Genomic DNA, 15,228 nt, shown 5'->3' with positions numbered 1-15,228 from the left:
TACAGAGCCTCCCTGGTGGAAAGTTATGGCTCTCAATTATCACTGTGAAAATCCAGCCCTATTTTGGGAGTTCTTATAACTTGTAGCAGTCATCTACAGTGTGGGAGTTTGATGGGGTTGTTAGAGAATATCAGCCTTCATATTTAGGCATTGGAGCATGACAATTCTGGATGTGGCAAATAATAAACTTTTGTAGAGCATTTTTATAAAACACTTTTCTTCCTGGTTGACAGGAAAACTTGCAAAGCCTGGGAGGAGAATCGGACCCATGCTCTGTCCTCCCTCTTTCTAGACTGCTAGCAAGGGAGCTAAATCGATAGCAGCAGTTGTGGTATGGACACTTGTCCACCGGTGGCTGAGACCACCAATTTACAGACTGTACATAATCACCAAATAGCCAGTAGCTAAAACTAGTTAAATCTGTACTGTTTTGTGAACGACCTGAGGTGACTTACTGGTTAAAAACTCTTCAATCCTTCCCAAGCCTCTCAGAGGGCACTTACTGAGAAATGGTAACGGGTTACAGTCTGAGTGCTTTTAAAGCACTCAGTGTCAGAAAAAATGGCATTAACCCCTCTCCTCCCCATATACTGGACCTGATTCTCAATGCTTATCAGGAGTAATTTCACTGAAGTGAAGGGAGTTATACAAGACCTGTGTAAAAGTGGAATCAGATCCAGGTATCATGCATTTAAGATTCCTGGCAAAATATGCTCTATTTACTTGAGGAAATTAAAACATTTCAAAGAGTCTGGATGATTTAAGGGCTATGTTCTTACTTCCTAGAAATTAGAACAGTACATCAGGTAATCAATAAGGTTATAAAAGTGTCTAAAATGCAAGTATTGCAGAGGTCAGGAATGGAAAAATCGCAGCTGAAATCACTTTACATGATATACTGGAAAAGCAGCATTATTTTTACCAACAGCATTGATAAGCCATTGCAAAAGGCAAGAAACTGATTTAATGGTATGGCAAGCAACATTTATTCCATAAAGCCAATTTTTCCACTTTCATGACAAATAAAACTAAGAACAAAATCAGACTGTTCTGTCAGGCACTTTGGATCCAACCTCTCTTTAACTTTAAGAAATTCAGGGAAACAAGCAAGAGCTTGGGCCCATCTGTATCAGGAACACAGCACTGCATTCATACCACATTATCAGTATTTTTTTCACTTCAAATCACAAGCACCAGACAGTGTGGGGCATGTATCTCCTTGATGGTCTGTAATAGAAATTCCTCAGTTACATGCCAAGGCTCTCCAGTGTCTTCCACAAGAAGAGGCTCCATTAAGACTAATGAAAATGCTGATTCTGCACAACAGATGTTGCATATCCTCCAGGAAAGCTGTAGGAAAGAAAAGGGCTCTCAAACAGGTAGGGAGTCACTCAGCTTGTACCCTCAAATCTGAAAGAGCTGCTTGATGAGGCTTGATGAGATTTAGAGGTAAGAAATTCGAGAAGGAACTATCCAGGACTGTGAAAGCATAAATAAGCTGCACATAGTTTTCTGGCTTGTAATAACTCACGGATCACTGTATCAGCTCCCAGGCTACTGCAGGAGTATAAAGAGGCTGCTAGAAAGAGGAACAAACACTCCTCTATGCTGTTCCTTCCCCCTGCATTACAATAAGCCAAGATTTGCAATGTTTGGCCAAAGAATGGGGAAACCTAGGAGTGACTTTGGACAATACATACTGATGATCATGAGTCACTGGCTAATGTTAAAGACAGATATACAGTCAGATACAGTGTGTATAACTGACTTTGTTTGCCATCAGTGGAGCTACCATTTACTTTATGCCTGATCTGAATTTTGCATCACATATGTTCCTAATGGCATGAAAAGAGAATTTTGTGAATGTACAGTGAAAGAAATAGACCTTCTCAGTGTCAGCCTCAGTTTTGAATGGGTTGGCTTTTCTGGCTTGTCACATCTTTCTAGTCTCTAAACCTCTGCCTTTGTATTGTAATATGGCGTGCTGTAAATATCTGTAATGGAACGGATTACATCAGCTAACTTAGTGTTGCCAATCTCAATATTAAACTCTGCAGCAGTAAGGAGCCCTGCCCAAAGGACTATGACAAGAAGTAGTTCCATTTATACTAGAATACAAAGTACAGAATAAACCCGCATAGTTTCTGGCAACTGATACTACCTGTCAGATAAGAATGGCACAGGGTAAAACAATGCCAGAGCATTGAAGTTCCTTCTCAGAATTAAGAGCTGTGGAGTACTCAGAACATGCTCTTCCTGAATTTGCTGTAGGTTAGTTTTGGGGTTTTTTTCCAAATAGTAATTCCCCATCTCCAATACCCAAGCAAAAGCAAAAAGTAGTTTCCTGTTTCTACACCCACGGATTCTGTTAAGGACATGCTGGCTGCAACATGGGAGAGAGAGATCTGGTGGGATTTTAACACATTTTCACCTCATTTCAGATACACAAAAGACAGTGGTGCTTAAAAATATGTTCAACATTTTCTTGCTGTTTCCTTATGCTCAGTCAGCTGCAGATTGACTGTACTGTTCTCATGGCAATTTCAAGTTTGCTCAAGGTTGTTTGGGGCCAAATAAAATCCCATTCCTATGAGATAAGTCAACGTGAGGTTCCAGTGAGCTTGACCATAACTATTGTCCCCATGTTAGACTGTTCATTGGAACTTTCTCTTTTTCAACCCTCACTGTGAATATTCTTGGAAGAGACTGCTCAAAGATTTATGTAGCAAGTGTGAAATAATTAGACTCAGTGGAACACAAGTTCTATAGCGTGGGAGGCATGATTCAGCACTTAATCTTTCCAACATTAATGATTTGTTGTTTATTTTTTTGTGATTTTCAAGGGGAAAACTGGACTGACTTCTCTGCATGGGACTGAAAAGATTCTGTGACTGGAAAGATAAAGAAGTTGGCAAGAACTTCCTTTATCCACCATGCTGTTTTCTGACTGCTGCTAGCCCCACAGAGATGGCTTCATCCATTTACTGCATAGAAATTGCAAACAGTATGTTGAGATAGGTGCTCTGAGGAAAAGAACCAGTAAAAACACAGAAAATGTGAATGCTCAAAAATTTTATTGTCTGTTGTACGAATATGGAGCCAGATCCTTGAGTCCTGTGCCTTTATTTCAGCAACGGAGCTGGCCTATTGTTTCTATTTAAAATTGGTTGCCATGGTGGTATCATCCGGGCTTTCACCCTGATGAAAATTGTTTGCATCTGTGACGCAGTAGTGCTGGCAACCCAATGTTTGCATCTACCTCTAACACAGGAGTAATTGTGAAAATGGAACCTGCGTGTTTACCTTTGCACAGTAAACAGGTTCCTTAAACACACACATACCTCTTGCTGTTGAAACTGTGTGGAAGTGGAAAAGTGGAAAAGCAGTTGGTTTGACAGCTTCTGAGGCTGCAGAGACCTCAGACAAATGGAAGTGCTGAAGTGAAGCTCCATGACCAGGCTGACCCTTTCCCAGGCAAGACACTGGTGCATGGTTTTGATTTTGCAGCACCACCTGAAATTTCTGGGAAGTTACAGATCTCAAGTTTTCAAACTGATGGGAAGCCCTGACTGACATTCAGATCTACTGATACGAGAGTCTCTCCCGTTTTCTAATGAGTGTCAATGATGAGTCTCCTTACTTCACAGGCTGTTAGTGATCCCATTAGTTAGGTGAATGGCAGCCACTACCAAGAGACTCAGAAATGTTTATGAACAATAAAACAGGTTAAAAAGGGGACTCTTCACATGCATTTATATTAGGTGCCAGTTCAACTTCTGGTCCAAACTCACTATGGGTTCAGGCTTAAGAGTGCCAGAATCTCATGAGGGTCCACCAAAACTTCACCCTGCTTCCACTTGGTGTGGAATCTGTAGGGCACATTCACAGAAACAAACCCAAGACAGTCCAGGTCTCAAAGGGACATTTAGGCTTAAAGCTTTCTCTCTAATTAAAAAAGGTTCTCTTGGAATACTAAATCTTGTACAAGGAAAAGATGGGGTTAATGCTCCTCCCTGCATAAGCTGTCAGCACTATAGTTTGAACAAAACAGCAGCAGCTTTACTAGCTAGGGTAGTGCTTGTTAAATTGAATGAGATCTGGAGCATTAGTACCAGTCCCTTCTCTTTACCTTTATTGGGAAATCCTCCTTTCCAGCATATGTGATAAGTGGGGGAGGAGGAACTCAAGAGCAGCTCTGAACAATGAACAAGGACCAAATGTTATCAGCAGGAAAGAAAACCTGGTAGTGCCAACTCCATAATGGCATTGCATTTAGCATTTAGCATTTTGCAGAGCAGAATCGACCTGGGATGCTGGCTCTATATTCCTTTCTAGTTTGCAAATGAAAAAGCTGGGCAGCAGCCTGTCTGTCTTTCCAGCATGCATATTGTATTTCAGCTGATGTTTTTTGCAATGCCGGTTCTGCTGAGCTGTAAGTGAAAGATCTGCTGAGTAAGAAATTATTAAAGGCAAGCAAGAGCCTCATTGTCTTTTGGTGATGTCAGTGCAACCCTTATCAATAATTGAACGGCTTTTCCAGGAACACAGTGTAGAGACACCAGAGTCTGCGTTACCACGTCGCTGCTTCAGTCAAATGTTCCAGGAAAGGCTGCTCTCCATGGAGGCAATATTGTGCCATTTCTTTATTCTGCAGGCTCACGATGCTGAGAGATGAGACAGTGCTCCATCTGAAACACTGCTACCCACCCACATGCTGTCATACGTAAAAGCATCACAGGCTTGAAATAAAGATCGTTTTAAAAGGCTCTGGCCTGTCTGCTGCAGACTGGAGCCCAGTGGGGTGTTTGGAGGGAGAGCTGTGGGTCTTTCTCAGTCCTGTGAATCTTCACTGCTGATTTTTCCATTGGAAAGAGAAAAGCTGCAGGCCAGAGCTTCACCCCATTGCTATCACAGGACTTGGCATGGGGAGCAGTGGTCATATCAGATCACCTGGATACTAAAACCAGGAGCTTTGTATATAAACTGAGAAGTGGATTCCTGAAAGCTCCAGGCTAAAAAACTGAGGATTTTTAGCCAAAGGATGGGAGAAGCCAGGTGATTTTGCATTTGTATCACTCCTGCAGTAGACCTCTTTCTCTTAAGTCCTCCATATCAATACACCACTCTAAGAGGGGGCCAACTTGTAATAAATGCAGAAAACCCCTCCAACATATGAGGGGAGAATAACAGAGATTGAACTTGGTTAGGCCTTTTATAGAGGTATATTCTGAATGATACAAGCTGATAGTTATGCTCTCCTGGCAACAGATTTTGTGGGACAGAATTTCATCCCTCACCACAGATCTTGTGGGTTACTTTGATGGCATAAAAGGGCTAGAAATGCCCCACAAGGCTCTGCTAACCAACCACACTTTGGGTAAGGTCCTGGCCCCTTCTCAAGCTCAGCCTTATTATTATACTGTGATTGGGAGAGGCAAGAGAGAGATTTTTGCAGTAAATATTGTATCAGGCAGTCTGGGCTGCTTCAAATGAGAGCAGCTCATAAGGAGCTACTAAATATAAAATCATCCTCAGGGCAGCTCAAGTTTAAGACAGGGCATGTCAACCCTCAGAGAAGCAGAAAATCTTCTGGACATAAAAAATATAAAGGCAGATTGAGGAGGAGAATTTGAAGTTTACAATTAAAATTTTGAAAAACAAATAGAAGGTGTGCCATGTAAAGGAAAAGGAGGAAAAAAAATCAGAAACGTGAAATGTCCAGTATCTGCAGTCTCAGAGTTTGGAATTTCAAGTGTCCTCCACCAGAGCCTCATGCATTGCTCCCTTACACTGATCACCTGTCCTGCATACCTTGGCGTCCTCTCTACCTTGGAGGATATTTCAACTCATTCTAACCTTTCTCTCCCCTCTGTTTTCTTCAGACCATTTCTTCCCCTGTGTTTGTACAGTACCCCACAACATATTTGTGCCCTAAAAGACACTAAGAATAAAAATAAATACAATAATTAAAACTTTCGGTACCAGAACTGAGTCTTCCATTGCTTCAGTATAAATTCCACCTACTAAAAAGGCAGATGATGTTCTGTGTGGTTTTCCAGTTTGCATCCTCCAGTTCCCCCAGTTCTGTTGATGATAGATCTAGACCTAGTTCTACACTTTACACTGGTGTAGCTTGATCTAATGGGGGTAGAAGTGTACAAGAGAAGATCTCTAAAACCCCCAAAACAGATGGAGTATCTGCGGGGTCAGGTTCCTGCTGGATATTACTGAACTAGTTCAGTGATCCAAAACTAGATCTGAACTTTGCTGCTCTGGCCTATATCTGATGAAGATAAAAGATTCTATCTATATCCTTTGGGCCACACAAGCCCATTTATAAGCCATGTTGTGTTTCCAGGTTACCTTACAGAGAGCTGACTCTGATGACTTCTTGCATCTGAATCATTCCTCCTTATTTATCCATGTTTTCAGCTGCAGAATATAGCTAATTCAACAACATATGGAAATCAACAATTATCAGTAAATGCCGTTTAATGAGGTGACAGTAAGACACACTGACTAGTAGTATTTAATCATACGAGCCAGACCATGCTGACAAGTTTACAAATACCTTTCCTGAGCTTCAGTGTCAACACAATTTTATAGAGTAGAGGCAGGTCCTCTCTTGCAGTGTACTTGCACCATCCATGAGGTTGGTGTCCTGGCATTTTTTGAATGTATACTCTACTGCATAAGCATGCCTCTGAAATGTTTTTCAAGTTCTCACCATACCTGGGCCAATTGCACTGCACGTAATTAATCTGCATTCTGAAAATAATATTTTAATAATAGCACTAAAGGCATAATTTTAAAAGGAAAGAAACCCCAAGAAACCCAAAACAGATTCAACAGTACAAGACAAAATTAGTAAGGAAAAGTAGCTACATCTCAATCTACTATAAACCAGACTAATTTAAGCTGTGGTTTTGTGATCTCCTGCTACATCAGTTTAGACCTACCAGGGAAAGTGCACACATCTTCTAAATGCCTGTTTACCACTGAAGCAGGTGCCTTGCAGTCTTTTATCCCTGGCACCCTATGAAAAATTAGCAAGGAAATGGAGCAGGACACATTTGACAAGGACGAGTGGAGGCAGACTAGGTGGGGCACCTAAACAGAAACTAGGAATCTCATTTGTCTTGGTATCAATAGTATTCAAGCATCTAAACATCTTTTAGTAACTTGACCCAGCTGACTTGGACAAGTTCACCCAGTAAATCTGTAGCACAGCAATTCAGGTGTCCTCGGGTCACCTGCTAGCACCCAAAATAATAAGCTATTTTTCTGCTGTCGTAGTTGGGCATTGTAATACATAGTTCTTCAGGATAGTAAAAGTGGTACATTTGTTCTATCGGGCCAGCAAAAACCCTTTGGCTGATTTCTTCTTGTGCAGCCTTGACAATTCTGGCAGCTTTTCTGAGGTGTATGTGGCTTGTCCCAGAGTCAACTACTACTGCAGTCTGTGGGCTGAAATTCCCCCGAGGTTCTATAGATCTTCAAGCCAAACTCTGCTCTCTGTGCGGAATGTGTTGCAACAGTCAAATCCTGCCTAGCACCAGAAACTGGCCCAGGATTTACAGCACTGAGCGTTCGGGTTGGTGACACATTGCTTTACCGATGCTTAAAACAAGAACACCAACCTGCAGAGATAACTAAGCAGTTGTTGCTAGGAGTCTTCCGAGCTGCTTTCTGAAGATCTCCTAAAATGATAGGTGCTTTGTCTGGATTTTTAAGAAACATTAAATACCAAATACAGCTGAATCAAAATCACCATAAAAGGGAATTGGATTTGGTGACCCTCCATTTCCCGAGACTAATATTTTCTGAGCACAAAACACCTGTTTGAATCTGTTTCTGAAAGATTCAAGAATGAAAACCAGATTTTTTTGACACTGTTCATTTGCATTAAGATTGAGGCAGAGTATCTCAGACCAGCATGTATATAGCACACACATACAATACACACTTCTACTCATAAAGTGATGTGTATATATATACATGTGTATACAGTGTGTACAAACAAGCCTTCTTTTAGCATTCATGTATGTTACTTAGCTGCCATAACACTTGTAATAGAGCTAGGCACCATTTAATTTTTCATAGTCCTTGATCACAATCCAAAAACATACAATCCTTTTACACTTTCCTAGGTCTATACCACAACTCCGATTGTTTGTCAACATGTTACATTTATATTATTTTGTTTGAGCTCTTCATAAAGTTTCTTTCTGTTCTTCTGACTGGACAGTAGAACCTGAGGACATTTCCACTTACAGGTAGATTCAAAATGGGTAAAAATAGATACAGCAATTTGTTTTGCTCAGGACCTTTGCTGAAAGGAAGAATCAAACTAAACCCATGTCTTTGCTGCACACAATATCTGGGGTTTTTCACCCAAATAGTTAACATACAGTCTTACTGGAGACAAGACACTATCATTTTTTTCCTCAAAACTCAACTGTTTCTGTGTTGATAGTTTTCACAGATAAGTTATGAACTGCATAAGCATAATGGCTAAGGGAGGAAAGAGCACTGGAGTGACTTTAATGAAAGACACGAAGTTTAATAAGGCCAAGAGACCTACTGGCAAGAGAGACACAAAAGAAGGAGGATAAGGGTCATAAAAGTATGTACCCACACAGGTATTTAAATAATATTACCAAAAAGGAGAGTTATCACATAAAGTCCATGCTCTGTAAGTGAAGAACTTTGCATGAAGTCCTTTACTATCAGGGAGGGATCCACTGGGCAGAGAAGATATTTCCTAGAGTCCTACTGTAGTCTGAGAGCCACTAACTAATTAGAAGTAGGTTTTTTTGGCCCCATGTCCACAGTAAGTCATCAGACCAAACGGAAAGTGTATTTAAATGAGGTAAAGCAATGATGAATCACCAAAGCTACTGCCTGCTGAGATGGATCACCCCTCCACATGGGATCTGCTTCTCCTGCCTCTGGCTGAAGTACCACTGATTCTCAGTGAGAGAAGTCACTGGAGTTAAATAAAATCACAGCTTTTCCCGAGTACCTTCAAGAGTAATTTGTATATTTGATTCATGTTTCAGAAGTGGAAAAATCATTAAGCCCATTAAAGGAATAATATTGAAAACCACAGTGCAGGGGGGTGTGTGTGTGTGTAGCCTGATGACTGCAGCTGGATCAGCAAGAGAGGGAGAAACCAGTGTGAGAGCCCTGACGCTTTACACTGTATAAAGCACCACGTATTTAGCATGGCTAAAGCATCTGCCTTTGACAGAGATCCTCTCACTAAGGACAGAAAGAAACGTTCATCAACAGCAACAAAAGACCTTGGAGCATCCCTCCTTGGCCCTTTATTTCCTGAGTGTGTAAGCCATAAATGATGAGTACGCTGAGGGTTAAAGCAAAAATAAAAAATCACTCTCTAGGAAAACATACAAGAAAAGGGCAGCTAAATCTCTGACAGATGAGAACACTCTCAGGGTGTCAGCAACAGGAGTTCTGATTTACACTATCTGGAGGGAGAGATAAGGACTCCATAGTACAGCAGCATCTAATAAATGATGCCTGCAGCACAATAACCAGAGCTCTTCATTTTATTTATTTATTTTGCAGTTAATTTAGTGTTCCTGAAAGCAAGGGGGTTTTTGCTCTGGTCACTGACAATACAGCCAAGTTCTCCCTCACTCACAGCTCTGTCAGAAGACACTTTCTAAATAACTGGGTAGGAGGATCTTCACCCCTGACCTGTGGGATTTACCACTTGAAAAGAAAGATGAGGAGCACTGACGCCTGGTAGACATAGCATGTCCCTGCCCTGCAGATTGCTCACACAAATCTACCTACTTCAGACACGGTCTTCAAAGCAATAAACAACAGGGCCATGTGTATGTAGTAAACATGTGATGTACATAACCAGCAACTCTGGTTATAAAAGTAATCTCATTTTGATATCTAGGGTCTGCTACAAGAATTTGAAAAAAAGATCAGATCAGAGTTGAAATATAAAACAACAGCTTCTCCACTCTTCCCTACCCCTCAAACTGGAAAAAAACCCCAAACCAACTGCTAATTTGGGGAGAAATTAAAAAATCATCTAACACCTAATCTAGAGCCATTTCCTCTTCAGTGGACTTGTTCAGAACAAGAGGTGTTGCTAACACCTACACTGTTTTTGTTGCTGCTTCCATGTTCCTCATTCCCTCCAGTCTGTCCCTAGCTCATTAGTCATGTTGGGGCAATGATAAGGTGGAGAATGATTACATAGTTGGCTCAGACTTTTCGCTTCCCAGTACAGAGTGTGCTTGGATCCCTCCTGGGTGGAGACTGACCTGAATGCCTTCTTTAAAACATACACATGCAAGCCTGTATTGTAATGATTTCCAGCTTGGTTATGTACCTGTTTCTGTTCCCCAGGCCCATCTTTCAAAACAGGATGGTCCTGATTCAGGTCCTGTTGCTGGTTTTGTTGATTTGGGTGAGAAACTGCAGATTCCCACTGAAACAATTTGCCTTTTTTCAGTTATCTTCAGAAAAAAAACATTACTCTCTGCATTCCTCACCTGTTATTATGTGCAAGTGAATTGATCAAGCAAGTGTGTATTGTGACAGTCCCCTGAGGAATACTACCTCTGGGAATAACTTTCTGACCTACTCTGAAAGCTCTTTGTGAGTGACTGCATTTAGAGATGCTTGGTGGTGAGATTCTGGTTTTGCCTCTCTCTTTTTTGAGCCCTGAGCTCCATGTTAGGACAGTGGTAGTTTTTACCCATCTCAACAACACTACGTACCTCTTACCCTGAGACAGACCAGGGCTCACCTCACTGGGTAACACACAGTCATAGCACATGAAAACTGTCCTCATATGCCATGCAACCTTGTGCTCAATCTTTTCCCTCAAACCTCTTCTTTTGCAGAAAGTACTAATGCCCATTTCTTTACCAGTCTGAGCCTTGGCTTCCTCCTTGACTCAGTCTTTGACTCAACGTTATGATGCAGGCTTGTCATTTCTTCTGCTGTATGTTCAAATTTAGCCTCTCCTTTATTCCCACACTGAGAAAACTAACCCAAACACAAACTGACTTGTGATTTGCCTGTAGCAAACTTCTTTCTGCCACAACGCCACCAGTATTACCTGTTCAGAGCCATTCAGACTGTTCCTCCTCTTGCTCCACAGCCTCCCATTGATTATGCCCTCACGTCCATGCATCTCACATTATGGAAAAGGAGGTGGAGGATGTGGGGTGAGGGCGGGGGGCTGGGTAGGAAGTTTTGGGCAGTGAAACACAGAACTGCTGGCAGCAGGGGCTGGCTCAGCCCTGCTGAGGTACCACTGCTCCAGCCCTGAGCACTACTGAACACAGCACTACCTGCTCTTCCAGTTCCCAGCTCCCACAGTTGTCAAAACACTTCTGCCAATGAAAGTAATGCTCTCCCTCACCTGCCTCTGGCTGTACCCACGTAATAAGCTTTTATGCCATAGTTCTTGCCTAGAACATCTCCTGCTCCTTTGCACTTCTGCATCCAACTCAGCTGCCACAGGAGTGCCCTGCTCTGCCCCAGCCCAGCAGAGGTGTGACCCACTCATGTCTATCCAGCAGAAGAGGGGCAATGACAGCTTCTGACATCTCCTGTCCATCTGTAGACACAGTAATGAGCAAGAGAACAAGGTGATACACTCTGCCTGCTCTCCCCCAGTTTTTGCTTCTTTCAGACCCAGGCCTTAAAATCAACTTCAGTGCCACCAAATTCTCACACTGTTGTCCAAACATCAGCATAGGTCTGAACCCTGTTGTCAGCTATCTTGGCAAACTGAGTGGTTAACCCAGTTGTTACTGAGGCACCCATACACTCCACCAAAATACATAAAAACCCAAGGAACTAAAATATTCTAGACATTAAATCAGGCATCTGAAGTCATCACCACTTACTTTGCTTTTAGGTCCCTCAGGGACTTAAGGGACCTCAACAGAGATTTTTGAAAGCTGCTTTGGGATTTAGATGAATCTAATTTTGGGGTTTGTGCACCTACACATCTTAGGCTGCACTGAAAATCCCAAGCTAAAATAATTTTCTCTGTGGGGGAAGATGCTGCTTCCCAAATTGAAGGGAACCACTTGCCTTGCAGCCAAAGTCCACAAAATCAAAAAGGCTGGGGGGGTGGGGGGTGTGCAGAGAGGAAAGAGAGGAGGCACATTCACAGTGGAAAATACTATTGATCCTTTACCATAACAGCAATAGTTGGTAATACCACAACATGAACTAACCTGCCCACCAAAGCAAAATGCTCAGTGATTTGTAAAAATCCCCTCTAGAATGTAAGGAACAAGACCAGAAAAGCTATTTAAGGTTTGCATGTTTCCCTGGGCAATGAAAGAAATAGAGGCCTGATTAAGTCTCAGATTTGTTACTCTGCAGGTGAACAAACACATCCCCTGTGTTCGCACACAAAACTCTCTTGGGAAGGGCTGGTAGTTGCGTTTGTCACTACTGAGGGAGAATGCAGAAGAAGGGGAGAGGGAGAAAACACTTTCCCTGCCATGAGAAACATGCCCTCAGCTGAAGGCATGGGGCAGTTCTCCTACCTTGTCACAGCAATACTGAGTTTGGGGGAACATCCTAACTTGGACACATTTTGTAATTGAAAGGGATCATCTCTGATGCCTTGACCCTAGTAAAACTTCTTGCTTTCTTTTTCACTGGACTTCAGAGCTAGAACTTGCTAGATGCACTCTTAAATAAATGCTAAAGAAGAAAATCCCGTTGGTGCAGAGGAGCCTCTAGCAAGATTTGGTATGGTAATGTACTATTCCAGATGCAGGTTGAAATGAGGGTACCACCATGCAAACAACGGCATGCTCCCAGAAAATACCCTCTGGAGAATTATTGGAAACCATTTTCATCTGACAGGTTGGCGCTCAGCCCTTTCCCTGGCCAGAATTCATCCCCCTGGTAGCAGCTAATGAGCTCTGTGCTGAAGCACTGGGCAGTGCAGGTGTAGAAAAGCCACAGTAGAGAGGATTTCTGCGATCTTTTATCATGTGACTTGAAAAGGAAGGAAACACTATGCTGGACATCTACTGACTTCAGAGGAAAGTGAATCAAACCATTTTATATTATTATTGTAATACAACAGTGTCCAATGGGCCTTAGCAATGAAAGAGGCTCTGTTGTGCTAAGTGGTGTATCAGCACTTTCCAACAAAAATATGTTAAGGTATGAATGAGAGGAACAAGTGGGTACAGACCAGGCAAGGGAGCATGAGAGCAAAGGAGTTTTGAGTTTGCTGACAACACTGTAAACATTAATAACTGTTTGTCTGAGATTTTATAAGTTAAAAAGAGGCAGCTTGGCACTAGACAAAAATGTTTCCTGCTGGACTCCATAATAACCAAACTCCAGAACATTTTTAAATGAAGAGTCACCCTGAATCAAAGCAAAGATTAAAAAAAAAAAAAAAAGCCTTGTTTGAAATGTCAAGTGAAATGGTCTGGATATTTCTGGGCCTTTTTCAAAACCAAACAAAAATGGGTTTTCAGGTTTTGTTTTGTTGTTTGTTTGTTTTTTTTTTTCCCAAATCTTCCATTCTTGTCAGAAGGAACAGCTGAGATAGAGGGAAACCATCTCACCCTGCTCCCTGCAAAGACCACATGGAAACAAGCCTGGTTATCTGGATAGCATGTTGGCTGCCAAACCACTGCTGAGGTTTTCAGTGCACTTCTGGGCTGAGAAGGATTTTGAGGAAGAATGTGGAAGGGGAGAGGGCAGCCTTGAAGGTACCTACCAGCACAAGAGAGGCTCTAGGGAAAAAAAAGATGGGAGTGTAGGGTAGAAATGTTTTAAAAATGGAGGAGGAAAGTAAAACATGGAAGGGATCTAAGCACTCTACAGCTTAGCAGACGTGACAGTTAGAACTGGGATAGTGTACAAAGGCAGTCATTTCTTAGGGATACCCCAGAGAAGGGGAGGCCCAGTGTGAGAGATACGCCAGCCCAAGTGATGAGCCAGGAAACAAATCTATGTGTCTTGCAGGGTTTGAGACTAAAATACATGCATCTCAGAAAGCTCAGAGACTAAATATCATTTCCAACCCGAAGTGATGGCACCAGCCAGCACTGTGTGACTCACGCTCAGACCTGACCTCTCGGAGGCTGTGGAGGTTGGTGTGGAAAGTATTACACTGACACAGAAGTGCAGAGCTGACCTGGCCATTGGTGGTGAGTGAAGCAAGGAGACATCGATCTCCTTGACCAAAAGTTTCCCGAAGGCTTAGAAAAGACTGAGTGGTGTCACCAGAGGAGAGGGATGGGAAGAGGACCCTTTTCAGAGATGTGTACAGGGTGAAGAGCTACCAGAGGCACAAGGCTGCTTTGCAAAGCATTTGTGATCAATTATTTATCAGGCAAGTTTGGGACAGATGGCAGGAGCACTGTGCCCCGGGCAGTTATGCTGCTGCTAGAACAGGAGCCCCAAGGCAGGACCAGAGGACACCTTGGCAGAGACAGGCATCAACACAGCCGGGCATGGAGCTCAGCACCCTCCTGCTCCACTCCTATTTTCTGCCTCTCTGCATGCAGTGGGGAATAGCAGCACAGCCCAGCACATGGGCAGGAAAGGGTGAACAACCCAGCTATGGCATAAAGGGTGCAGAGGAGAGGAGAGGAACTTGCAATGCATCTGGCCAAGGGGGGTTAATTTGGGTGTCGTATGGCAGTTGGCAGTCACCAACTATTTAGGCCCTGATGCTGGGGACTGATTGGGCCACCCTGGTTTCTCCCTGAGCTGGCAAACCCATCCATAAGCACCACGCAGAAGTGCTGGCCTGCTGCACATGGGCTGCGAGAGACCTTGGCAAGCAAAGCTCTTTTCTCCCTCTGTTTGAAACAGCCCATGAGTGGTCAGCATTTTTGTCTATTATTCAGAATCATTTGACAAGCTATTTATTTTTTACCCTCTAATCATTTGATACTCAGGTATCCGGCTGGAATTCATTTCTGGTCTGTAATGTGAGAAATTAAACCGCTGTGGAGTTTTCCCACCATGAAAGCTCACGGTGAGCCCGTATAAAGTTTGCTCCTCTGCAAGCACTTGTGTACGTGAGCTCAGTATTTCCACCCATACCAATGCTGTGTGGGAATGCCTGGAGAAGGCCTTTGAAGACGGCCGGATCAAACTGGAATTTTAGTTTTAATTAATTGCCGTAGAAAATGTCACCGGTATTATTCACCCAGCTGTACTCTTATGTCATGTTTG

Source organism: Athene noctua, chromosome 12, assembly GCF_965140245.1.
Source record: "Athene noctua chromosome 12, bAthNoc1.hap1.1, whole genome shotgun sequence".
NCBI classification, from domain to species: Eukaryota; Metazoa; Chordata; class Aves; order Strigiformes; family Strigidae; genus Athene; species Athene noctua.
The sequence above is the reverse complement of the archived record's forward strand: the minus strand, read 5'-3'. Positions refer to the sequence as shown.